The sequence below is a fragment of the Canis lupus genome, chromosome 6 (genome assembly GCF_003254725.2).
Source record: "Canis lupus dingo isolate Sandy chromosome 6, ASM325472v2, whole genome shotgun sequence".
In the NCBI taxonomy this organism is placed as follows: Eukaryota; Metazoa; Chordata; class Mammalia; order Carnivora; family Canidae; genus Canis; species Canis lupus.
Window position 1 is genome coordinate 26,540,434 of NC_064248.1, and position 26,965 is coordinate 26,567,398.

Genomic DNA, 26,965 nt, shown 5'->3' on the forward strand with positions numbered 1-26,965 from the left:
TCTTCGGAGGTTGTTAGACTCACAGGACTTGGGATGGCAGCGTAGGCCAAATATATTTAAAACTCAAAGGATGGGGTGACTCTAGCCTACATCTGCCTGGACAAACTTAGGACACTAGGTATTTGGAGAATAATATTGTTTTAATTTGGTTTATTTTTAGTGGATGTGTCCTGTGGGTTTTTAAAAAATTATTTTTCTAAAGATTTTATTTATTTATTCATGAGAGATGCACAGAGAGAGGCAGAGATACAGGCAGAGGGAGAAGCAGGCTCCCTGTGGGGAGCCCGATATGGGACTTGATCCCGGGACTCCGGGATCACGCCCTGAGCGGAAGACAGAGGCTCAACCACTGAGCCACCCAGGTGCCCTTGTCCTGTGGTTTAAACCTGACTTACAAACTCTGTGTGTGTGTGTGTGTGTGTGTGTGTGTGTGTTTTTAATGTACGCTTAATAATAGATTGGTGGGTGAAAAGCAAAAGTATGCCTCATGAATAGGCTTTTTCAAATAGTGCATTTCCTTGGCATACATGAGTGTTATTTGGGATAGAAGAAAGCTTGATTTATGGAAATCCTCCTTATGCTACAGAGATGCAGAATCAAGGGATGTTGGTTCTGCCGCCGCAGCATGCAAATGACCATTTCTAGCAATTCTTTAGAGTGCACGTTTCTCGAGAGCAGAGAAGGATGGTGTCCAAAAAATAGGTAGGATCTAGTGTGCATGCCAATTGTTCGTATCGCCAGAAAGCCAAGCCATCTGGATGTCCTCCTAATACACTCTCTCCTTCACCCAGAGTAAATCTCTGTCATCATGCGTAAGCGTTAGAACATAATCTCCGTGTTCCAGTCTTGGCTGGTCACTGACTGTTTTGGGAAGGTTACCATAAATCTCCTGAGTCTCAGTTTCCCCTCCTGGAAGGAGAGAATAATTATTAAAATGAGGTTAAGTATGGTTGGACTCGGGATCAAAGAGGGGAACGCTTAGAAAATCTGGCCAATGGCAAACTTTTTTTTTTTTTTTTTTTTTAGATTTTATGTATTTATTCATGAGAGACACACAGAGAGAGGCAGAGACACAGGCAGAGGGAGAAACAGGCTCCCTGTAGGGAGCCTGATGCGGGACTGGATCCTCGGTCTCCAGGATCAGGCTCTGGGCCAAAGACAGAAAATCTCAACCACCGAGCCACCCAGTTGCCCCCAACAGCAAACTCTTAATAAAGGTTAGTAATACAGAAATGCAAGCATCTAGAGCATCAGCAGAGAGCTACCTGTAGTTTATTTTGTTTCTTTTCCTTCTTTTTCTCCCTAGAGAAAAATGACAGGGACTCACTTTCCAAGAAATTACACTATGTTCAATGACTTCCCATCAAGAGTAAGCAATGTTCCGTATCCTGCCATTGGTAAGTATCAAATGGGCCCATGTCAGACAAGGCATGGCTTTTAATCTCCCTTTATTTGCCATGTCACTTGTCAGTGACCTTGACTGTTGCCGGCTGCCTCGTGTTCTGCAGTTTACTGATAAGTGTGTTCACGGCTTTTGAAGTCATGTCTGCCGAAAACCACATCTGGTTCACCGCCGCCTCAACAGACACACAATGAAATATAAAGGCTAAGTCTGCGGTGTACATGATCCGTGTCTGTTTCCCCAGAGGATTCCAGATGGAGCGAACTCCGCAGAGGCAGGGCCCTGACCGCCGGCGACTCTGGCGGGGAGGAGTGAGCAGGGGGTGTGAGCTGAGGCCTTTGCTGAACTGGGCAGGGTCCTGTGGTCTCAGACAAGGGAGAGGAGAGGGAGCTCCCATTTCGGGGGGTGGGGGGTGGTGCTCTGCAGCAGCCCTCCCTCCCCATTTAGTCCACTGGGGACTTTTGTGCAGACCTAGGCTGAGATTTCTCAAACACAATGACCTTGCCCACCCTGGCTGTCTCACTTGGTAAATGCAGTGTAGACACTGGGGTGGGGAGAAGTGCAGCGCTGCAGGGGTGGTATTTTATACCCCGTGAGGGCACAGGTGATGGTGTGTGACATTGAAAGTCGGATGAAAACATCAGCTGTCATTTATTGAGCTTGTACTGTACGTTGGATGCTAGTCCTGATTGCTTTCCCTGCCTAGACACCATCCTGCGAGGTAGCTGTGGGCGACAGGATGTCCATTTTACGGATTTGGAAATTGAAACTCAAAGAGGTAAAGGAAGCACCTTGCCCAAAGGTGATCGGTCCTTAGAACTTCACATTTTTTTAAAAGAGTTTTTTGTTTTAATTTTATTTATTTATTCATGAGAGACAGAGAGAGAGAGAGAGAGAGAGAGAGAGAGAGAGGCAGAGACACAGGCAGAGGGAGAAGCAGGCTCCCTGCAGGGAGCCCGATGCGGGACTCGATCCGATCCCGGGTCTCCAGGATCAGGCCCTGGGCCGAAGGCGGTGCTAAACTGCTGAGCCACCCGGGCTGCCCCAGAACTTTTCAAATTTTTGACTGTATATCTCACTTATGATAAGTGTATGCTTAGCAGCTTAGGGGCAAGGTCCTAGCGAACACACGTTCGCTGCTGGACGCTGCCAATCCATTTTCTAAGGTCATTTTATCAATCCAGGCAATGGAGCCAGGTTTGAAGGTGAGTTGATTCCTGTGCTCACGTTTGTTTTTTGTTTTTTGTTTTTTTTTTAGATTTTATTTATTTATTCATGAGAAACACAGAGACGGGGGAGAGAGAGAGAGAGAGAGGCAGGGACACAGGCAGAGGGGGAAGCAGGCTCCATGCAGGGAGCCGACATGGGACTCGATCCCAGGTCTCCAGGATCAGGCCCTGGGCTGAAGGCAGCACTAAACCTCTGAGCCACCCGGGCTGCCCTGCGCTCATGTTTTTAATTAGTTGAAATATATCCCACCAGAGGGCCTGGTACAAATAATGAGGACTTTCCAGGAAACCTTTGCTCCTGGCAAGTAGAAGGTTTTGTAGGGGAGGCTGTTTTGTTTTGTAAACATTTGTATTAACATAAAGCAACGTGCATAAACCTCAAGAGAACAGCTCATTGAATTTGTATAAAGTGATTACTCCCATGAGAACAGCGCCTGATCTAAGCATAGAACATTCCTAACACCCCCAACAGCTTTCCTCCAACTTCGTTCTTATTTAAGATTATCATTGCTCTCTTGATCCTTTGCATTTCCATATGCATTTTAGAATCCTGTAGTCCCTTCCCGCTGGGATTTTGAATGAGATTGTTCTAAATTTAAGAATTTTGTTAATTTGGTGTTTTTTTTTGTTGTTGTTGTTTTTTCTCTCCTTCACTCAAAAGAATTCACTAGTAAAGTCGTTTGGGTTGGGAGAGAGAGAGAGAGTGTGTGTGTGTGTAGGAGGGATGGATTTTTAAAAAAATTTTTTTAATAAAATAATTTTTTATTAGTGTTCAATTTACCAACATACAGGGAGGGATGGATTATAACTGTAGATACAGTTTCTTTATTAGCTAAAGGAGTGTTCAGGTTTTCTGATGTTTCTCATGTCATTTTTGCTAAGTTGTTTATAAAGAAATATTTGGATTTCATCTACATTTTTCAAATCTATTGGCTTCGGACTGTGCATGAAGGGATTACTTTATGTGATCGAAATAATTCTGAGCCTTGATTGTGGCAGTATTGACACGGGTGGGATGATGCATTTGTCAAGATTTATTTAACTGTACGCTTAAAATGGGTACATTTTATGATTTCACCTATAATTTTGGAAAAGATTAAAAAGTACAGTAAAATAAAATGTCGGTAGTAAAATGGGATGTGCAGAGGGCTTACACTGACATAACCACTTGGGGGAAACCACTTAGAAATATCTTTAAAAACTGAAAATGTATAGATGCCATCCCTTAAACCTTCCACGTCTAAGTATATGCTTTAGGGAAATTCTCCTGTATATGCTCAAGGAGATAGTACAGCATTTACTGCAGCGATGTTTGTAAGAGGAAAAAAAAAAGTGAAAAAAATGTTATCCTATTCAGAATGTAAGTGGCGGTAAATTCTCACAGTAGACTAGTATATCACTTTTAAACATAGTGATTTAGAACTACCCGTCTCCATCTCGATAAATCTTACAAACAAATGATTTTTTTCTTAAGTTGCAGAAGGAACACCATAGTTGGTGCCATTTATCTCCATTTTTAGAAAGATCAGTGTTCTTCCCTCCTCACCCCACCCCCATTGTAAGAGATTGAGTTGGGCACAGGGAATGGTAGAATAAAGAGGTCCGTGCAGGGAGCTGTGACCACATCTAACTACGCAGCTTCCAGGAATCTTCCCTAAGGGTAGCTGATAAACCTCCAGCTCTTCTGCTCCTCTTGCTCTTCCCCTTGGCCTTCTCTATCAGGTTTCCCGGGGGCATAAACTGAGTATTCCCTCACTGCTCTTGGGGGCCAGAAGTCCTATCAGCATAGCTGTGCTCCCTCGGTGGCCCCAGGGGAGAATCTGTTCCATGCCTTTCTCCCAGCTTCTGGTGTCGCTGGCAGTCCTTGGAATTCCTTGGCTTACAGACACATCATTCCAATATCTGCCTCTGTCTTCCCATGACGTTCCTCCCTATGTGTCTAAATCTTTCCAGGATTTAGAGAACACTGGTCATATTGGACTAGGACCCACAGTAATGCGTCTTAACTTGATTACGTTTGCAGAAACCTCATTTCCAAATCAGGTCACATTGACACATCCTGGGGGTTAGGACATCAACATATCTTTTTGGTAGACACAGTTCAACTGACAACACCTTCTTCTCTTTGCTGTATTTCATCTCTACCCCTTCTATCCCTTTCTATTGGCTGGAATATGGGTGTGAAGGCAGGAGCTAGAATGGCCATCTTGGACCAAGAAATAAATTTTAGAATGGAATCCATGCATGGAAGAGCTGTAAGGTAGAAGGAAGCTGGGTTCTTGAATCATAAAGAAGCCATAGCAGGTCTGGACTCTTTACCAAGACTTTTATATGAGAGAGATATAAATATCTATCTTTAAAGACCCTCCTTCCCCTCTTCCCGGGGCACCTGGGTGGCTCAGTTGGTTAAACATCTGCCTTCAACTCAGGTCATGATCCTGGAGTTCTGAGATCAAGTCCCACATTTGGCTCCCTGCTCAATGGGGGAGCCTACTTCTCCCTCTCCCACTGCCTGCAGCTCCCCCTGCTTGTGTTCTCTCTCTGACAATTAAATAAATAAAATCTTAAAAAAAAAAAAACACCTCTTCCCCTTACTTCAGGGTTTTTTGTTGTGTGTGTGTGTGTTTTAAGATTTTGTTTATTTGTCAGAGAGAGCATGAGCACAAGCAGAAGCCTGGGATCATGATCTGAACCGAAGGCAGATGCTTAACCAACTGAGCCACCCAGTTGTCCCTTAGGGTTTCTTTTCACTTGTGGCCAAACCTAATCTTAACACACACACACACACACACACACACACACACACACACACAGAAACATAGGCATAACTTATTGGAACCTAAGTGGGAATGTACCAGTTATGTGAACACAGAGAGAATAGAATGGGAAATGATCATCAATGAGAATATTAACTTCCTCTGTAATGTTTTACTTCTATTAACAGAAAGATAAAGCAAATAGAGCAAATGTTTAAATAGCTAATGAACTCTAGGAAGTGGGGACCATTGTCATAAGTCGTGATAACTTTAGTTCTTGAATTATGAATTTTTAAAACATAGCCCCCTAAATCCGCCCCCTAAAACTAAGAAGACTCTATCCATACCTTTCACTTGAGTCACGTTGATTGACCTGGAATTCCCTGAACCCACTGGCTATTTTCTTACTTGTCTGAATACACTGTTTCCCCTCACTGATGTGCACTTCTGGCCTTTTTCACCAGGTTCACTCTTCTATGCCTTCCAGATCTCAGCTCCGAGCCATATAACAGGTGTCAGGGCAACTGAGGAGCCATTTAGAGAACCAACAGAAGTTAGATTCCTACCTATCAGATTCCAGAATAAAAGCCCAAGTGAGTGATACATTTTTCATAATTATTCGAATGACAAAAGTAGTGCTTGCTCATTGTACAGAACCCAAAGCCCAGCATTATAAGAGTACATAAAAGTAAAAAGTTGAAACCCATCCTTTATCATCTCCATTGTGTCCTAGAGGCAACTCATTTGAATCAAGATTTAAATATTTAAAAAACCAAACTATAAAGCATTAGGTGAAATAACAGGAGAGTCTTTAAAAAATCTAATGGTAAGGAATGACTTTCTTAGGCAGAACAAAGGCAGAAACTTTAAATCACCAGACTTGTTTTTCTGTGAGAAAAACCATTTTCAAACTGCCGTGTGAGTGAAAAGATGGGAAAATATTTGTAACATACACGATGGGCCAGAATGACGATATTCTTTGTATATAAAGAGATAGTTTGAATTAATGTAGAAGGAAAAGATGCAAGAAGGAAACTTGTTACACCGAAGCATTGTTGATATACAATATTAGCAAACAGGCAATTTTGAAAGGCCAAAGTAAGCACAACTTGCATATTTAACAATACATGATAATACCTACCGATGGGGAGCCTGTGGGAGAAATTGGCAAGTTTGTGTAGCACCGATGGAATTGAAAATGAGCAAAACCTGTAGGGGGAAATCTGGCCCTGTATGTCAAAGCCTTAAAAAGATCTGTGATTTTTGACTCAGTGATTTCACTGCTTGGCATTCATTCTGAGAAAATAAAGGAGGGTATGTGCAAAAAATTAAGCTATAAACATTTACCACACGGTTGTTGATAGTAGCAAGGAAAATTGTAAACCGCCCAAATGTCCACATTGAGAGTCTTCATGAAGCCAATTATGGTACATTCATTTAACGGAATAATCTGAAGATGATTAAAGTGATTTACTCTCGGGGGAAGATGTTCACAATGTATCAAATGAAAAATAAATGGATTTAAAAATAGCATGGATTGCATGGCCCAGCTTTTCAAAGAGGGTATGTACGTACAGACAGACAAAAAACTAGGATACCCATCACTTGTGTGTGTTTGTGTGCATGTGGTTGTGTGTGAGAGGGAATTGTTTCAGAGTTGTGGGTTTTTTTTTTTTTAAGATTTTATTTATTTATTCATGATAGACACAGAGAGAGAGGCAGAGACAGAGGCAGAAGGAGAAGCAGGCTCCCTGTAGGGAACCCGATGCGGGACTTGATCCTGGGACCCCGGGATCATGACCTGAGCCAAAGGCAGATGCTCAACCGCTGAGCCACCCAGGTGCCCCTCAGAGTTGGTGCTTTTTATTTTCTATTTATTTATCTATATGTTTACAATGAGGAAAAAATGAAAACAAGTCTCAGGTGAAGCCTTAGGTCCTTTGAGAAGATTCTCTGTCCCCCGGTCCTCGGAAGTGCACCCCCTGTGCTTTCAGGGTGCATTCTCTGGGAGTGGGGGGCTGGCATGGTAGGCTAAGCTGAGACCCCATGCCTTCTGTCTTTCCTCGCTAGACGGTAACTTTCTTCCAGCAAAAGCACCGTATCTTGCTTTGTCACTGTGACCTGTTTGTATCTCGTCCAGTGTTTGTGGAATCAGGTGAATTAAGAACAGCTTTTTGGGGATCCCTGGGTGGCTCAGCAGTTTAGCACCTGCCATCGGCCCAGGGTGTGATCCTGGAGTCCCAGGATCAAGTACCCCATCAGGCTCCCTGCATGGAGCCTGCTTCTCCCTCTGCCTGTGTCTCTGCCTCTCTCTCTCTTTTTCTCTCTCTCTGTGTCTCTCATGAATAAATAAATAAAATCTTAAAAAAAAAAAAAAAAAGAACAGCCTCTCATTCAATTTTTTTAAAGTCAAGGTTTTACTTGCCAGTGTTCCACGGCTTCATGACCGAGTTGTAAAAAATGAAAATCATGAATTATCTGAGCTGGCATGATTCATTTCTCCAAGCCCTGATTATGGGGCTCAAATAACTGAAGTTGAGAGAGATGCTGTGGCTTAGCCTATGTCACCCAGCCAGTTGGGGACCGGCCAGGACGAGACCTGGGCTCACTACTGTCCTTCTGGGGGTTCGTTCTCATAGCACTTTGCTCACAGCCCTGCAGATTGCCTGTTTTCTGAAGAAATCAGACACACAGCCGGTTTCCAAAGGGGATGACATTTCTGGGTCGGGCAGGTGTGGTGTAGTGAGAAAGGAAGAACTCTGAGTATCAGTGTGAAACAGGAGTCACAGCTTGGTTTTAGGATGTCCCATCCTGTCCCCAAGCCCTGAAATCCAGAGAGAGAGAGAGAGAGAGAGAGAGAGAGAGAGAGAGAGTGTGTGTGTGTGTGTGTGTGTATCTTTGGGGAAGAAGATGCGAGAAAGCTTCCCAGCAGGCAGCATAGTGAACTCAGTCCCTCCAACCACCACCCCCAGACGCCGCCCCCAAGCCTGTTGCTTTCTTTTCTTCTAGTTATGCCTTGATGCTTTCCTTCCCAGCTCTAGAATTTGCTGGGTCATTGCACCTCTGTTTCCACCTCACTTCGTCTGAATAGCCACAGTGTCAGTGAGTGAATTCAGACTCCCAGCTGGGGGCCCCAGAGAGTTTATTTCTGAAAATGGACCTGTCTCCACACTTAATGCAGTCTCTGGAAACCCAGCCTCTGAGCAAATGGCTAGAAAGTGAGTCGAGGCAACCCAGCAGCTGGCCCATACAGGTTTTCTGTATTAACACATGTTCTCATTGTAAATCCTCACAACAACCCTGTGAGGACGCTGAAGCTACTGTCCCCATTTTACAGGTGAGAACGCTGAGGCTCGGAGAGGAGAAGGGACCTGCCTGGGGTTCTAGAACAGCGAGGGGCCGAGACAGGCTGGGAAGCCTAGTGTTCTAGTTGCGAGGAGGTGAAATACGCCCTCCCCTTTCCGACAGATCACATCCACGGTGAACTTCAAGGTGGCCAACTGGAAAAAGTGGCTTCGGTGTTTCTGTAACACTTAAGAGTAAGTTACTAGAACCGAATTGGCGCTCGGCCTAAGCCCACAAGGCCTGATGAGAAATTCACCGTCGCTTTTTGGGGTCCCTTACCCCATCTTGGGGTCCCTTACCCCATCTTGGGGTTATGCAAATGTCTTGAGACGTGTGAGGTATTTAGAAAAGTAAAGTAAGGCTTGGTTCTGAGCTCCCTGAGGGCTCGTTGTTAATGGTGCTTTTCAGCTGTGACAGGGTGCTGTGGACGCTGGCTCTGGGCCATTTGTTCGGGATGCTTTAGAGATGCCCCCCTCAGAGCATCTTCTCCAGCCACCACAGACATAGCCACAGATGTCCACCCCGGTATTCTGGAGTCTTCCTTGCACTCACAAGTAGTCATCCCTGAGGCTTCCATCACTTGCAGTATCCTCAGTCCTAGTCTCAAGGACATACCATCCCTAGAGTGAATGGATCATATCCTCTCTGTTGTAACTCCAGAACCATTCCCCTCTGCTGTTGACTTTTGGCACCCAAAGATCTGGGGCCCCAATGCCCTGCTCACCCTCTTAAGATGCAGATAGAATTCTTTTTTTTAAAAAAGATTTTATTTGTTCATGAGAGACACAGAGAGAGGCAGAGACATAGGCAGAGGGAGAAGCAGGCTCCATGCAGGGAGCCCAATGTGGGACTCGATCCCAGGACCCCAGGATCACCACCTGAGCCAAAGGCAGACACTCAACCACTGAGCCACCCAGGTGCCCCAGAGTAGAGGTAGAATTTTTATCATCCTCTCAATTATTATTATTTGTGTATGTCTCAAGGCATAGCTGGCATACAGTGAAATGCACGAGTTTGCAGCTTGGTGGACTTATGCGTAGGCATATGCCTTATTGTAACCATCGCCTGGGTCTGGCCATGAACCATGAACCATGAACCAGATGAGATTTTTCTTCATCTCAGAAAAATCCCTCATGACCTTTTCTGCTTTGTCCCCCTACCCTTGGATGTAGCCCCTGTGTGACTTCAATCACTGTGGATTAGCTTTGTCTCTTTGCTATTTACATAAACTGAATCATACAGTAGACAGTCTTTTGTGTCTAGCTTCTGTTGCTCAACATAATGTTTTTTGGAAATCATCTGTGATACTTTCCCATATTTCATTCTATTTTATTTGATGATGAGTATTACATTGTATGAATATACCTCAGTTATCTGTTTTCCTGATCACAGACATTTGCATTGTTTCCGGGTGAGACTATGTTGAATTAAGCTTCTGTGAACCTTCTCGTACAAATCTTTTCGTGGACATATGTACTTGTTTCTCTTGAGTCTCATCCTAGGACTGGAACTGCAGGATCTTGGGGGTGGGAGTATGTTTGATTTTATTAGAAACTGCCAGATTATTTTCCATAGTGACTGAAGTGTTTTGCACTCCCACCAGCAATGAGTGGGAGTTCCAGTTGCTCTACATTTTTGCCAATACTTATCTCCTTTTTTATTCTATCTCAGCTTGTGGGGAAGCAGAACACCCTTCACTTCTCCATGAGTTACCCCAAATTTTCAAATAAAGATTTTTCATTTCGACCCTAGATGTCTTCCACCTGTCATCTCTCCTTCCTGGTACTCTATCCCAAACCTTGACTTTCTTTAGGACTGCTTGGGAAGGAATAGAAATCAAGTAGCCATCCCTTGTGAAATTCAAAGTAAACTGTGTCGTTGAAAACTAGGTACAAGAAGGGCTCAATTTGGATGCAGTCCAGAAGTCTAGGATTCTGGACTCAGATGGTCCTTTTTTTTTTTTTTTCTGACTGTGTGGCATGAGACAGATCACCCTTTAATATCACTGAGCTTTGGATTCATTGACCATAAAATACAAACAGTGAAGATTAAATTTATAAAAGTATAAAAGGGAATTTCACAGACTAGGCACTTCTTGAATATATTTCACGTTTTAGTTGGCATCAGTCAGGATGGACTGGGTTGTGCTGCGATGACAAGTAGCCCTCAAATCTCCATGGCTTAGCACAACAGAAGGTCACTTCTTATTCATGCTGTATGTCTAGTACTGGTTCTTGGAGTCCTCTCATCAATCACTCAGGAACCTGGACACCCGGTTCCAAATAATAGCAGTGCATGCTCGCTCGTTCAACACAAGTATTGAGGAGAGTATTCCATGATACACACTGGAGATACAGAAACAAAAATATCATGTACTTGCTTCCGGGAGATCATAGTGTAAAAATACAGACAACAACAGTAACAGTAATAGTAACAGTAGCTACAGCAGCCAAACATTATTAGGACAGAGATGGTATTAAAAGCTGACTTTATGCAGCAGGCAGTTTCATAGTAAAAAAAACTCAGGTGGGTGAAAATGGAACTTTGTTTTCCTGTAACCTAATTTAATTTCACTCTTAAGCATCCACTTCCAGCACCTACTGGTGAATTGCGTTAGAGAAGATGAAATTACTTCCTGCTTAAGAGTCAGTCTCTTTTGGATACTAGTCAGTTGACCCCAGCTTCTCCCTTGCATTCCTTTCTGTCCTCCTCTTCAGGCATAGTTCCTGGTGTGAAGAGAAGCCTCAGTATTGGGACATGCCAGATCGTGGAGAGAAGGACCATTATCTGTTGTCTCCACTTAGTATAGCTGTGCATCCCCTTTGCTTCTACTGATGCTCGCTGTGGTTCTGCAGTTGCCTCTGGTTTATCACGTCCACACATCACATCCTCAACCCTCAACCAAGAGGATGTTTTTGGTTTCTTGATTCTCATAGATACTTCTGTGTCTTTCACAGGAGACTGAGAGCTCCCAGCTGCTTTCTGTATACCATACCTCCATAATCAGGATCTACAAGGCTGCCCTTGCTCCCATCCACTTAGTCCCCTTAGCCTTGGCTACCCTATGGCTTGGGCGCCATGTTGAACAAGGAGCTGCTCCATTAATCCTATTGTCTCCTCAGACACAAAAGCAGTGGCTCTTCTGGTCTGGGATAAACTCACCTGTGGCTTCTTTCATCATTTTAGACCATATTTATTTTGTTTACCTAGAGTCAACATGTGTGATCCTAATGGTTTCAAATGACCTTCGGGGAAAAAAAAAAAACAACTCTTCAAAAGATAGGCCAATTGATGTTTAGATGAAGATGAAAAACAATCAATACTGCTTTGTAATATGGGTAATAATTGTGTAAGTTCAGAACTGAGGCCTGCAGCTGGAATCAATATGAATTAGGATTCTATGTCCATTCATCATTAAGGCTAATCAGTTGTTGGCTTTGAACAGAAGACTCATACCTTGATTAGAGCTGTCGGTGGTATGAAGTAAATTCAAATGTGTTTGTGCTCCACTAGTATGTTTGAATTTTAAATCACCTGAGAGCCTCGTGTGGCCTAAACTGGAATTTTTCTCATGTATGTTGGGAGGGAGTTAGAATAGTTAATCATTAAGTTCCCCTCTAGCTGTGAAGTATTCTCTTTGATAATAGGAAAGTAAACAGAATCTTAATTCATTCCTTTATGACTTCATTTTTTTCTGCATCAGGGAGGAGTAGCAGTCAGTGTTTGGTATTTAAGGAAAACATACATTTCTAATTCATCTATATGCAGTCATTGACATTAAGAATGTGAGTCCAAAAGATACCTCCCTTAATAAGCAAGTGAGAATTTATGAGTTTGTACTCACCCACCTCACTACAATTATTTATTTTATATTAATGGCCTCTCTACCCAGTAGATGGTTCTAGGTCTATTAATTTTTTTTTTTTAATGGCATGGTTTGGATTTGGGGCAAGCCTTTAGGCTCTCAGCTCATTTGCAATTTCTCCATTGTCTATGAATGACCCGATTTATGTCAAGGGGAGGTAGTGGCTCATTTTGAACCTAATTTTGGCTCCCAATGGGATTCAGAGCATCTGATCATGTCTTAGGGGCTGTCCATCAGGCATCTGTTAGAATGAGTTGGTTTTCATGGTGGGGATAGAGTTGTAAGGGGCAATCGAGAAGATGGTTTACACATAAGGTACCTCAGGAGAACAATATGGGCATAAAGACTGCTGGCTTTGAGGGCAGACATTCTTCATACCACTTCTTATCACTATGATTTTGGGACAGTTACTTAAATTTTGGGGCTTTATTTGTATATCTATAAACAAACATGAAGACAATTACTACCAACCTCCTAAGGTTGTTTAGAAGGATTCAGTGTGGTTCAACATGCGAAAGGGCCCTACATAGAGTAAGTGTTCAATAAACCTTATCTATAGTTGTAATATCTGCCCCTTACCGGCCCCTGTGAACTTATTTCTGACTTTCCCTCATGGAGGGCTGTAGAGAAAAGGCCAAACAGCTCTTTTCACAAGAGACCATGCAAAATGTTAAGGTGGGTCGAGAGATCCTGGATTTTACATTTGACGTCCAGAGCCAGGGAAATATGATTCATCACTGATCATGACCTCATTTGTCCCTTGGGTTGATGAGCCTTAGGGGAACTCAGGGTGCATTTATATCTGCTTTTCCATATCTATACTTTTCCTTTTGTGCTTTTCAGATTCACAGAGCCACAGGCTGGCTGGAATATACCCTCAAGGAAAACTATTTCTCTACTCACAGAATACTCCTGACACCATGTGTGTGGGCATTTTTTCCCACACCAAATTCTTGGACTCTTCAGACACCAACTGACTGTCTTAAATTCAATTCTTTATTTTTTTTTAAAGTAGGTAATATGGTAATACCTTTATTTAATTATTTTTTAAAGTAAGCTCTATACACAACATGGGGCTTGAACTCACAACCCTGAGATCAAGGGTCACATCCTCTACTGACTGAGCCAGCCAGGTGCCCTACAATTCATTTCTGATGCTAACAACCCAGAGTCACAGCAAATCCCAAGGTTAAGGGGTCGGTCCCACAGGCTGCCGCCCCTCCCCAACTCAGATACCGGTTATCAGTCCCAGGGTATCATCTGTGCTTCTGACTAGTTGGCTAGGATCCAGAGGTTTCTATAACCCCCTTCTACATATAATGGCTCACAGAGCTCAGGGGAACACTTTACTTAATGTTTACTGGTTTGTACCAAAGGATATTCTAAAGGATACAGATGGCAGTCAGATGAAGAGGTACATGGGGTGAAGTCTGAAAAAGTCCTGAAAAATACTAGCTTCTATCCCTGAGGAGTAGATGTACACTTCCTTCTTGGCATGTGGATGTGTTCAACCTGGAAGCTCTCTGAACTCCATCGCTTAGGCATTTTTATTGAGGTTTTACCACATAGGCATGATTGATCATTTACTCAGTCTCCTTGGATGGTTGGGGGGGTAGGGCTGAAAGGTTCAAGCCTGGTCCTTCTGGTGACCATCCCATTTAGGATCCCAATGAGAGTTACCTCATTAGAACAAAGGACGCTCCCACGGCCAGGACATTCTAAGGGATTTAGGAACTCTGTGTCAGGAGCTGGAGGCAGAGACCAAATACATATTTTTCATTATGTCACACACCCCTGCACACGCTTGCATAATAATAAAGCTAACATTTGTGAGCATGTACTGTATGTTAGGCACAATGCCGTGTGCTGAGACATGAATATCTCACTGAATCCTCCAGTAATGTGTTGAGATGGGTTATCACTTTATAGATGAGGTTATGGAGGTTCAGGGAGGTGAAGTCATTACCTGAGATCACACCGCTAATACATGAGATATCTGGACTCAAATCTTGCCTGCCCAGAGCACCCGAATGTAGCCACCCCATTATCAACATTGTCTCACGGCCTTCAAAGTCTGTAACTTTTCACCAATGAGTTCTGTTTCTTCAGTGAATTGAATCCCTACGTGGGATTAATGTCTCAATTTCAACTCCAAATGTTGTCGCTGCATAGGCTGGGGCTGCTCAGATCATTCACACAAACACATCCAGCCAGAAAGCATCAGAGAAACTCTGCCCTGCAGCTCCGTCCTTCCCTTCCTTGATTCCACGTGAGTGGGGATTTGCAAAAGATGTTCCCATGCACCTGCTGACACCCCTCATTTTTAATCAAGACATCCTCTTCTGCTACCCAGCTCTGACATTGTGCATATGCAGCCCTGTCTGGTATCCGATGACAGCGCTTTTCTGTATTAGCCAATTACCCTTCACTGAAGGTTCCGGTATCCTTGTACCCACAGACAACGTTCCCAGGAAAGGACGCCCTTTTCCCAGAGTCCAGACAGTGGTGGATTGCCACCATGATGCTGTGCGTTCACCTACACTGGGCGGATTTTCCTCTCCCACTGGGGAAGAAGGGATCTTATTCTGCAGATGCACTAATGATGTGTAATTATCATTGCCGCCAGCCTTCTACACATCTGGGCTGATGGCTCCAGCTTCCATGATAATTCTCCTATTTTACCCAGTTCTGTACTTAAATGGTTCTGTGCTGCCCCTAGTAGCAGTAACAGTTGGCTTCTAGGTAAATTTAAATATCCTAGATGATACACCTGGCTTATAATGTGTGATGATAATAGCAGTCACCATACAAGTTTCAATCAAATCTTTACTCACAGGAGGGAGATACTCTTGGTTGAATATATCATTCGGTTTTGTTAAAACTTGAAGTCATCTTAAAACAGCCCTGCCTGACAGAAATACTAGCGTCAGGAATTCATGAACAATTGGACCCCAAGGTCAAGAAGAGGGAATGTGGAGTCCAAGCCAGGCTTGTTTGTCACAGAAGAGTGGGGCTTTGGGAGTTATTAAGCAGGCATCGGGAAAAGCAGAGGAGATAATGTTCTTTCGATGCAAGTGATTTTTCGTGATGCAAAATGCTCTTTGGAGTCCATATGGGGTAGTTTCCACCCATTTCATATATGGGAGATCTGCATCTCAATCGTCAGGCTCAGGTATGATGGAAATATCACTGCTTATTTTCCTCACTTTAGCTCATCTTCCAAATTCTCAAACTGCAAAGTTGGGAAACACACACACACTCTCTCTCTCTCTCTCTCTCTCTCACTCTCACAATTTTTCAGTCAATTTTGAGCTTTCCTGTCCCTCGAGTATATTTAATATTTGTTGAGTTGAGTACTTATAGGGGCCCCACTGCTGAGATTCACATGATCTGTGGACCTTCTGCTTCTGTTTTGAGCTTGGTGGCCAGGGACCTCTGGTAGGGCAGGGGCCTCTGAGCCTGGGGCCTAGCTTCTAGGGGCGTTCCTTCTAGTTTGTTCTGAGCTCATATTTGCCTGAGTGCTGGTCCTATCCAGAGCCAACATTCCTACTCTTCAAGAGACCCTCATTCTCCATCTTCACCCTACCCTTTTCTGTCTCTGGAGGGAACCCCTCACTCTCTCTGCCAGTTTCTCCCTCCCCTGAATCTGATAAATCCAGCCCATTTTAAACTTACACGGAATATGAAAAAATTCACTGGCTGAAAAGCCTGCACCATTCTGCTTGTCAAAAATCCCTGAAATCTCTTTGGGATGGAAGATCAGACATACAGCAAAGAAATCATGGATTAATAATTCAAAAAAATTATTGCCACAGGTAGAAGAAGACAAAACCAAACCATTAATTTTCTTTCTACACTTTCTCTTGCTGCAGTGAGTATATTACAGGGCTCAGAATCTATGATAATTGGGACAAGGATCACAGAGTTGCATTCCATTTTTTAATTGGATCATTAGCACTTCTTCAACTTTCTTATCTCATGGGTATCCACCCTGCCTTTTATAGTTGAGGTGGTTTTCTCCTCCCTCCCCATCCCTTAGATCTTAATTTTGCAAATAAGGACTGAGAAGTGGCATTAAAATCAGCCTCATTATCCTGGTTCAGTTTGGCACTGTATTCCTCTTTCCGTCTTTATTACTAGAGTCTCTGATTCTTTAAGCTCGTTTGCATAATTCCTAACATCCTGGGTTTATCCAGGAGGCCTTTTGATGAAGCAATGAAGATCTTCTCTATACCAGAGGGCTCTTCATTAAGACACTGTGGCACATGGCACCTAGGAATGAACCTACAGAGTCTTCTGTAGGCCCCTGGATTTGAGTCCCGATTAGCCACTTGCTGTGTGATCCTCAGAAAGTTGCTTAAGTGCTCTGGGCCTCAGTGTCTCCACTTGTGAAAATGAAGGATATGTGGCAGTGGCATCGACCCGATAGCACATGTTTCAAGATTTGCCAACGTCATTTAATCCGTGGAAAGCACTTACAGCGACAGTGCCCAGAGCAGACTCCTGCAATATTATCCTCATCCTGTTCCCTTTGTTAATGTAAACATACCTACAGAAGAGTGCCTGAATCATGAGGGTAAAACTCAACGAGTTTTCAAAAAGTGACACATCTACATAAGCAGCACCCAGACCACCAAAGCATTAGCAGAATTCCAGAAGCATTTTCATGTTTCCTTTTCACCACTAACTGCTTTTCCCTGAATAGGTAACCATTATCCTGGCTTCTAACAACCATAGGTCCATTTTTGCTTGTTTTTGAACTTTATATAAGTGGAGTCACATGAGATGCACTATTTTTGTCTGATGTATTTTGCTTAATATTTTTGTGAGATTCATTCTCCATCTTAGTGGGTCAAAATAACTCATTTTTCATTGCCCCGTAGTGCTCCACTTTGGGAATATGCCACATCACATTGAAATTTCCAATTTTTTGGCTATGAAGTATAGCCATGCTATAGTGCATATTTTTTAAATAGAATTTGCATATATATGAGATCTATAATTTAGCATGAAACGGCTGAGTCGTAGGGTATAGATCTGTTCAACTTCAGCAGACACTGCCAAAAAGTTTTCTGAAGTGGCTGTAACGCTTTACACTCCCTCCCATAGTGTAAATAATTTTCAATTGCTCCACACCTTTACCATGTTTGATATCGCTCATTCTTTTTCCTTTCAGCCAATCTGGTAGAGATACAGTCATATCACATTGTATTTTATCCACCAGATATCTGATATTTTATTTCATTTTTCCAGCTTTTCATTCTAAATAATTTCAAGCTTATAGACACGTTGCAAGACTAGTACAAATTTTGTATACTCTTCAAACGTTATTTGCCAACTGTTTTTTTTTCCCCCAGTTACATTGGAAGTAATTGACATACAATACTATAAAAGTTTAAGCCATACAGCATGATGATTTGATTTACGTAGATCGTACCACAGTAGGTCCACCTGGCATCCATCTTCTCATACAGATGCAACAAAAAGAAAAGCAAGAAAAAAAAAGAGTTCACCTTGTGGGTGAAAACTCTTAGAATTTACTCTTAACAACTTTCCTATAAATCCTACAACAGTATTAGCTATAGTCCTCCTGTTGGCCATCACAGCTCTAGTGCGTAGGATAAGAGGAAGTTTGTGCCTTTTGACTCTATTCCTCCCATTGTCCCTCCACCTCCCGCCTTTGGTAACAATAAGTCTGATCTGTTTTTTTAAGAATTCAGTTTGTTTTTGCATTTTAGATTCAACATAGAAGTGAGATCATCCAGTATTTGTCTTACCAACTGTTAATAATTTCCCACATTTGCTTTATTTGGTTTTTTAACAATAAGATAAATTTCATGATCATGCCCCATTTACCACAATACGCTTCAGACTGTGTTTGCCAAGAACTATCTCTTCAATAACCACAGCATAGTAATCAAAATCAGAAAAACTCAACATTCGTCAATATAATTATCTAATCTATAGATAATTTATCTAAAAATTTACAAATGTTCTAATAACACCCTTCAGGGCATATTTTTTCAGGCTCAGGATTCAATCCAGGATCATGCATTGCCTTTGGTTTTCTTGTATCTCTAGTCTCTTTGAATCTCGACTGCTTCCTCAGTCTTTGTCTTTTAGGCTATTGACATGTTTGGAAAAACGTAAGGAGGTCCATAAATTTGGGTTCATTGATGCCTCCTGGTCAGATTCAGGTTTTACATTTTTGTCAGATCATTATATGAGTGAGGTTGTGTCCATCTCAGTGATTGTTCAGTGAGTGTATGATGTCAGTTTGTTCTATTTCTACTGGTGTTACCTTTGATCACTTGATTAAAGTGATGTGTGCCAGCTTTCTCCATTATAGAATTACTTTCACATCTTTGTAATTAATAAATAGTTTTAGGGCATATACTCAGAGGCTGTGCAAGTCTCCTGTACCTCATCGCACTCTCTCCCACTCCTATGAGCGTCTATTGATTATTCGTGCCTGGATCAGTTAATACTATGGTGGTGGCAAATGGTAATTTCCTAGTTCTGTTATTTCTTCTTCGTTAATTAGTTTGCATTCTACAGTCAGTGCTTTCCCTTCCTTCCGTTAATTAATTAATTGTCACAATGGAAAAATAAGGTCATTAGATTAACAGGTACGACACTATGACATGTACTAGGATTGCACATGTAACAAAGGAAGGTTTCCCCAAAGAAATAATATTTGGGACCTAACAGGAGACTGAGAGAGAACCAGAGAGCAGGTGTAGAGGCTGGGAGTTTAAAGAGAGCCTGAGAGAAATTCAGCTGGCTGGAGTGTAGCAGGTGAGCAGAAGCAGATTGAGAGGCTGGGACATAAGCCTCAGGATTGATTCATTTATTAAATTGCATTTCCCTATTTGGAAGGCCTTTCTCACCAGGCTTGTCCCTGTGAAGCCTACCTGTATTCAAATTCCCACCTGTTTATATTCTCTCTCGCTTTTTAACAAATAATCTCCCAACCTAATGGCTCAAGCCTACAATGATTTATTTATTTATTTTATTTTATTAATCTATTTATTTTTTTAAAGATTTTATTTATTTATTCTTGAGAGAGAGAGAGAGAGAGAGAGAGAGAGAGAGAGGCAGAGACACAGGTGGAGGGAGAAGCAGGCTCCATGCAGGGAGCCTGATGTGGGACTTGATCCCGGGACTCCAGGATCAGGCCCTGGGCTGAAGGCAGGTGCTAAACCGCTGAGCCACCCAGGGATCCCCCGTACAGTGATTTATTATTTTTCGTGCCTTTGTGGGTTCAGAACTCGGGCGGTGTTCAGCGTGGTGATTCTTTGGCTCCATGTGGCATTGGTTGACATCTCTCCCTCAGCTGCTTTCTTGGTGGCCTGGGCTGGGGTTGAAGGTTCAGGAAGCTTCCTTCACATTTCTGCGGCCCTGGTGCTCCTTTACCTGACCTCTTATCATTCAGCAGTCTAGTCTGATCATCGTTATGTCATGGTGGGTGCTTCTAAGACTAAAAGTGGAAGCTGCCAGGCCTCCTGAGGGCTAGTTCCACAAATGACACAGTATCAGTTCTGCTTTCATTTTATTGAGAAGTCGCTAGGCCAGCCTAGATTTCACTGGGAGAAGATAAGGCTTTCATCTCTTGATGGGTGGAGCAGCATGTACATACAAGGAGGGGAAGGAATTGGTGTTGGCCATCTTTGGAGACTATCATGCCATCTCCTCCAGGAAGTCTATCCTGATGTCTCCAGACCTTTTCCCTACCAAGATACAGCAACTATTGTTTTGGGCCTTAGTTAGGCTCATCTTACACAGTGCCTTATTCTACTTCCACAATCCTCCAAGCATCAATATTTGAGCTTGCCTAATTCCTAAAGTAGACCCTAATTTATTTGAGGACAGTAATTAATAAATTTGGGTAATAATAATGGCATGCCATTTATTGAGTGCCAATCATGTGCCAGGCCTAATCTTGACACGTTACATAAATTACCTGATTATATCGATGAGGAAGATATAACTATCTCTATGTAATTTTTTCTCTGTAATTTATTTATGTTTTTAGCTTTTATTTTAATTCCAGTTAGTTTACATTCAGTGTTCTATTCCTTTCAGGTGTACAATATAGTGATTCAGCACTTTTGTACATCACCCAGGGCTCATCACAACCAGTATGCTCCTTAATCCCCATCACCTATTATACCCATCCCCTACCTGCCTCCCCTTTGGTAACCATCATTGTGTTCTCTGTAGTTAAGAGTCTGTTTCTTGGTTTCTCTCTCTCTCTCTTTTTCCCCTTTACTTATTGTTTTGTTTCTTACATTCCATATGGTGAAATCATATGGTATTTGTCTTTCTCTGACTTACTTCACTTAGCGAAATACTCTCAAGTTCCATCCATGTTAGCTAGATTCCATTCTTTTTGATGGCTTAGTAATATTACAGTATATATATCTGTATCTATATCTATATACACCACATCTTCTTTATTCATTCATCTAGCCACAGATACTTGGGCTGCTTCCCTATCTTGGCTATTGTAAACAATGCTGCTATAAACATAGGGGTGCATGTATCATTTTGAATGGATGTTCTTGTATAGTTTGGGTAAATACTCAGTAGTGCAATTGCTGGATAGTACTATAAATCTATTTTTAACATTTGAGGAACCTCCACACTGTTTTCCACAGTGGCTGCACCAGTTTGTATTCCCACCAACAATGTAGGAGAGCTCCTATTCCTTTTTCTCGACATCCTCACCAACACCTGTTGTTTCTTATGTGGTTAATTTTAGCCATTGTGATTTGCATTTCCTTGGTGATGAGTGATGTGGAGTATCTTTTCATGTGTCAGTTGGTCATCTGGTGTCGTCTTTGGAGAAATGTCTGTTCATGTCTTCTGCCTGTTTTTTAACTAGATATTTTGGTTTTGGGTGTTGAGTTTTATAAGTTCTTTATACACTTTGGATACTAACCCTTTATCAGATATGTCACTTGCAAATATCTACTCTTATTCTGAAGGTTGCCTTCTCGTTTTGTTGAGTGTTTGCTGGGCAGAAGCTTTTTATTTAATGTAGTCTCAATAGTTTATTTTGACTTTCGTTTCCCTTGTCTCAGGAGACCTATCTAGAAAAATGTTGCTATGGCTGATGTCAAAGAAGTTACTACCTATGTTCTCTTCTAGGATTTTTATGGTTTCCTGTCTCATATTTAGGTTTTCATCCATTTCAGCTTATTTTTGTGAATGGCGTAAGGAAGTGGTCTGGTTTCATTATTTTGCATGTAGCTGTCTGGTTTTCTCAACACCATTTGTTGAAGAGACTGTCTTTTTCCCATTGCATATTCTTTCCTGCTTTGTCAAAGGTTAATTGACCATATAGTTCAATTCTTGGTTTTCTATTCTGCTCTATCTATGCGACTATTTTTGTGCCAGTACCATATTGTTTCGATGACTACAGCTTTGTAATATAATTTGAAGTCTGAGATTGTGATACCGCCAGGTTTTCTTTTCTTTTTCAAGATTGCTTTGGCTATATGGGGTCTTTTATGGTTCCATACAGATTTTAGGATTGTTTGTTTTGGCTCTGTGAAAAATGCCATTGCTCTTTTGATAAGGTTCACATTAAATGTGTAGATTGCTGGCAGCCCTGGTGGCACAGCGGTTTAGCGCCTCCTGCAGCCTGGGGTGTGATCGAGTCCCACCTGGGCTCCCTGCATGGAGCTTGCTTCTCTCTCTGCCTGTGTCTCCGTGCCTCTCTCTCTCTCTGAATAAGTAAAATCTTTAAAATAAAAATAAATAAATGTATAAAAAATGTGTAGATTGCTTTGGGTAGTGTAGACATTTTAACAATATTTGTTCTTCCAGTTCATGAACGTGGAATGTCTTTCCATTTCTTTGTGTTGTCTTCAATTTCTTTCATCAATGTTCTATAGTTTTCAGAGTACAGATCTTTTACCTCTTGGGTTAGGTTATTCCTAGATATCTTAATACTTTTGGTGCATTTGCAAATGGGATTATTTTCTTAATTTCTCTTTCTGCTGCTTCAGGATTGGTGTACAGAAATGCAACAGATTTCTATACATTGATTTTGTATCCTGTGACTTTACTGAATTCATTTATCAGTTCTAATAGTTATTTGGTGGAATCTTTAGGGTTTTGTATATAGTATCAAATCATCTGCAAATAGTGAAGGTTTTACTTCTTCATTACTATTTTGGCTACCTTTTATTTCTTTTTGTTATCTGATCGCTGTGGCTAGGACTTCCAGTATTATGTTGAATAAAAGCGGTGAGAGTGGACATCCTTGTCTTGTTTCTGACTGTATGGGAACTCTCTCAGCTGAGAGCTTTTCCCCATTAAGGATGATGTTTACTATGGTTTTTGTATGTGGCCTTTATTATGTTTTTTATTATGTTGAAGCATGTTCCCTCTAAACCTACTTCACCAAGTGTTTTTTTTTTTATCATGAATTGGGTGCTGTACTTTGTCACATGCTTTTTCTGTGTCTATTGAAATGATCATATGGTTCTTATCCTTTTTCTTATTGATGTGATATATCTCAGTGATTAATTTGCAAATAATGAACCATGCTTGCAAACCAGGAAGAAATCCCATTTGATTGTGGTGAATGATTTTTTTTTGTTAATGTATTGTTGGATTCAGTTTGCTAGTATTTTGTTGAGGATTTTTGCATCTGTGTTCATCAGGGATATTGGCATGTAATTTTCTTTTCTTAGTGATGTCTTTATCTACTCTTAGTATCAGGTTAATGTTGGAGTCATAGAGTGAATTGGCAATTTTCCTTCCTCTTCCATTTTTAAAATAGTTTAAGAAGAATAGGTATTAACTCTTCTTTAAATGTTTGGTAGAACATTTAAATGTTTGGTAGAACATGTGAAGCCATCTGGCTCTGGACTTTTGTTTATTGGGAGATATTTTTTTTTTACTGATTCAGTTTCTTTGCTGGTTATCAGTCTGTTCAAATTTTCTATTTCTTCCTTTTTCAGTTTTGGTAGATCATATGTTTCTAGGAATTTATCCATTTCTTCCAGATTTTTCAATTTGTTGGCATGTAGTTTTTCATAACATTCTTTTTTTTTTTTTATTGGTGTTCAATTTACTAACATACAGAATAACACCCAGTTTCATAACATTCTTATGGTTGTTTGTATTTCTGTGGTGTTGATGGTTATTTCTCTTCTTTCATTCGTGATTTTGTTTGAGTTCTTTCTCTTTTTTTTTCTTGATAAGTCTGGTTAAAGGTCTAATTGTTGTTGTTATTTTTCCAAAGAAGCAGCTCCTGGTTTCTTTGATCTGTTCTATTGTTTTTTGTTTGTTTGTTTGTTTTTAGTTTCTATATCATTTATCTGTGCTCCAATCTTTACTTCTGCTGGTTTTAGGTTTTGTTTGTTGTTCTTTTTCTAGATCCTTTAGTTGTAAGCGGCTGTGTATTTGAGATTTTTATTCTCATGGTAGGCCTATATTGCTATATACTTCCCTCTTAGAACTGCTTTTGCTGCATCCCAAAGGTTATGGACCGTTGTGTTTTCACTTTCTTTTCTTCCATGTATTTTTTTATTTCTCTTTGGATTTCCTGATTGACCCATTTCTTGTTTAGTAGTATGTTATTTAACCTCCATGTATTTGTGGTCTTTCCAGATTTTGTGTTGTGGTTGACTTCTCATTTTATAGCACCATGATTACCTCTTTTTCTTGAGAGAGAAGGCAAACCAAGGCCCAGAAAGGAAATATAAATAGTGCAGCAAATTTTGAGGCAGAGTCAGCATTGAATCCTAGAATTTTGTGATTCTAGAATTGTGTTGCAATCTCCCTATTTCCAAAATAATCATTTATTGAGCACATACTATGTGCTCACCCATTCTTAGTACAGGATCCAGAAATGCCGATATCCTTACCCTTAGTCTAATGGAGGAGGATACCTGAACAAGTAATAATGACACAATGTTGAAAGGCACAACATGTTAAATGCTGGAGTAGAGGTCTGAGAACCCAGACCATGAGCCATCGACTCTGCCAGAGAAAGTGTGTGAATGTATGTGTGTGGGGAGCTCTGACAGTGTCAGAGGCATTTGAACTGCAATTTGAAATATAATAAGGGGATTCACTAGGAAATCAATGCTGTTGAGCATCCATTATAAGTTATCACAGGCCTTGTCCCATTGAATCCTAAAAGCATCTCCAAAAAGGTTATTTTCAGATTCCCATTCTTATAGACAGGGAACTGAAGTCAGAGAGATCAAATCACATGCCCAAGGGCATATTGAATAGTTTAGACTTTGTCTTGCAGGTACTTAAAGCCAACAGACGTTTTCAAAACCGAGCATAACCAGGCTGATGGAGACGTGAATGCAGTGCCATGTAGAAGTGGTAGAGTGGCCAGCAGTTGGCAGTGGAGAGACCAGACTTAGGAAGCTGTCCCTACAGAACGTAAAGACTCCTAACTCTGGGAAACGAACTGGGGGTGGTGGAAGGGGAGGAGGGCGGGGGTGAGTGGGTGACGGGTACTGAGGGGGACACTTGACAGGATGAGCACTGGGTGTTATTCTGTATGTTGGTAAATTGAACACCAATAAAAATTATTTTATTAAAAAAATAAAAATAAAAAAATAAAAATAACAGAATTCAAAAAAAAAAAAAAAAAAAAGAAGCTGTCCCTAGAACCAGGTGTGAATTGAGGAGACCCAGGTGGAGAGGAGGGTCTGGATTGAGTAGAATTTGTGAGGCCAAATTGAGAGGGCTAAAGGCTAAAGGACTGGTAGGAGCCAGAAAGGAAGGAGGAAGAACAGTCAAGAACAACTCAGAGCTTCTGGTTTGGAAGGTTGTGTGGTTGGTATTTTCATCCATGGAGACTTGGAGGCAGCATGTGTAGCCCGACAGTTACATATGCTCAGGGATTGTATCCTGGTTCTGTCCCTTTCTGGCTTCATGACTCGATCTCTGTGAATCTCACTTTTCCAGACTGGAAAGTGGGGATAATTAGTACTATCTGCCCCATCAGCTACATTTAATGAGCTAACACACAAACATTGCTTAGCGCAGAGCTTGGTTCATGGAAGCATTTTAATGAAGATCAGCTCTTAATCATTCATTCAGTGAATGTTTATTGAATATTTATTGAACCTCTTCTAAGTTTCAAGGGATTCAGACTGTGAGTAAGACAGTCGAAATTCTCGCACTCACAGAGATTACATTCTTGAAGGCAACATGACAACGCACAGGAACATGGAAATTAAACACAGAGAATGCAAAGGGTGTGAAAAAAGCCAAAAAAGCTAAAGTATAAAGCAAAGGTTGCCATTAGGAGAAATTTTAAATGGGAAATAGTTTTTAACTGTAGGTGACTTGCTCCCTCCCCTCCCCAGGGGACATTTGGCAGTGTTTTAAGACACTTTTTGTGGTCATGACTTCAAGGGATGTGCCAAGGGCATCTAGTAGGTAAAGTCCAGGGATGTCGCTAACTGTCCTATAATGCACAGGACAGCCGTCCACCACCCAGACTGATCTGGCCTCAAGTATCAGTAGTCCCGAGGTTGAGAAACTCTGAGATACAGTCATGAGAAAAAGCCTTTTCCAGGAAGAGTGTGCATTCAAGCTGAGAGCTTGAGGATGAGAAGAAACCCATCCTGAGGCTGCCTGACCCAAAAGCATTGTAGGCAGAGGGAACAGCATCTGCAAAGCCCAGAGGAGGGAAGAGGGCTTCGTGCATTCAAGGATCAGAAAAGAGACCTAAGTGGTGGGAAGGCTATGAGGAGGGAAGATAACCGAAGCAGAGATGAGAGAAGTGAGCAGCCGGGTCACACAGATTTTAAAAGATCTTTTATTCTACTGGGAAACCATCGACAGCATGAGGACAAGGGGAACACCTGTTCAGGTGTACCCTTCACCTTTTAAACGGCTCACGCTGGCTGTCAGGTGGATTGCAGGGGGACAAAGAGAGGTGGCTGTAAGCAGCAGCTCATACTCAATATGGGGACACCTAGGCTTTTATGGGTAGGGATGGGGTGAAAGGAATCAGAAACATTCCAGAAGCAGAGCTGGTGGTGCTTAGGAGATGCTGAATCTTAGGGGAAGGGAGAGGCAGAATTCACGGTGGCCTGCCAGGTGTTTTGCTGGAGGCACTGTGCAGGTGGTGGTGGTGTTCACTGAGCCAGAAAGACCTCAGTAGGAGCAGGTTGGGGTGGTGGGCACTGGTAGCTTGTTCTGGACTTAGAGGCTTGAAATCCCAGTTCTCTGTTGCAGCGGAGATGCAAGTGTCCACAGCTCCATAGGTGAGCCTGGAGCCCCAGGGGGCGGTCAGGGCTGGATAAGGAAGTTTTACAACCATTTTACCTTATAACCTATTTTCTGGTATGATTCCTTCTTGCCGGCCTCCCTCTGT

General features: G+C 41.9%; 2 long non-coding RNA genes across 3 annotated transcripts in view; both read left to right on the forward strand.

Moving 5' to 3' along the window:
- The window catches only part of LOC112640327 (uncharacterized), a 389,014-nt gene that overhangs the window by 294,504 nt on the left and 67,545 nt on the right, over nucleotides 1-26,965 (forward strand). For both annotated transcript variants that reach the window (XR_003123978.3, XR_007411029.1), the window contains exon 6: nucleotides 1,307-1,397. This is a non-coding gene — a long non-coding RNA (uncharacterized LOC112640327). The remainder of the gene's footprint in view (nucleotides 1-1,306; nucleotides 1,398-26,965) is intronic.
- LOC118354961 (uncharacterized) lies at nucleotides 12,433-25,042 on the forward strand. The gene is made up of 3 exons (XR_004816465.2): nucleotides 12,433-12,517; nucleotides 13,441-13,608; nucleotides 24,875-25,042. It is a non-coding gene; the product is annotated as an uncharacterized LOC118354961 (long non-coding RNA).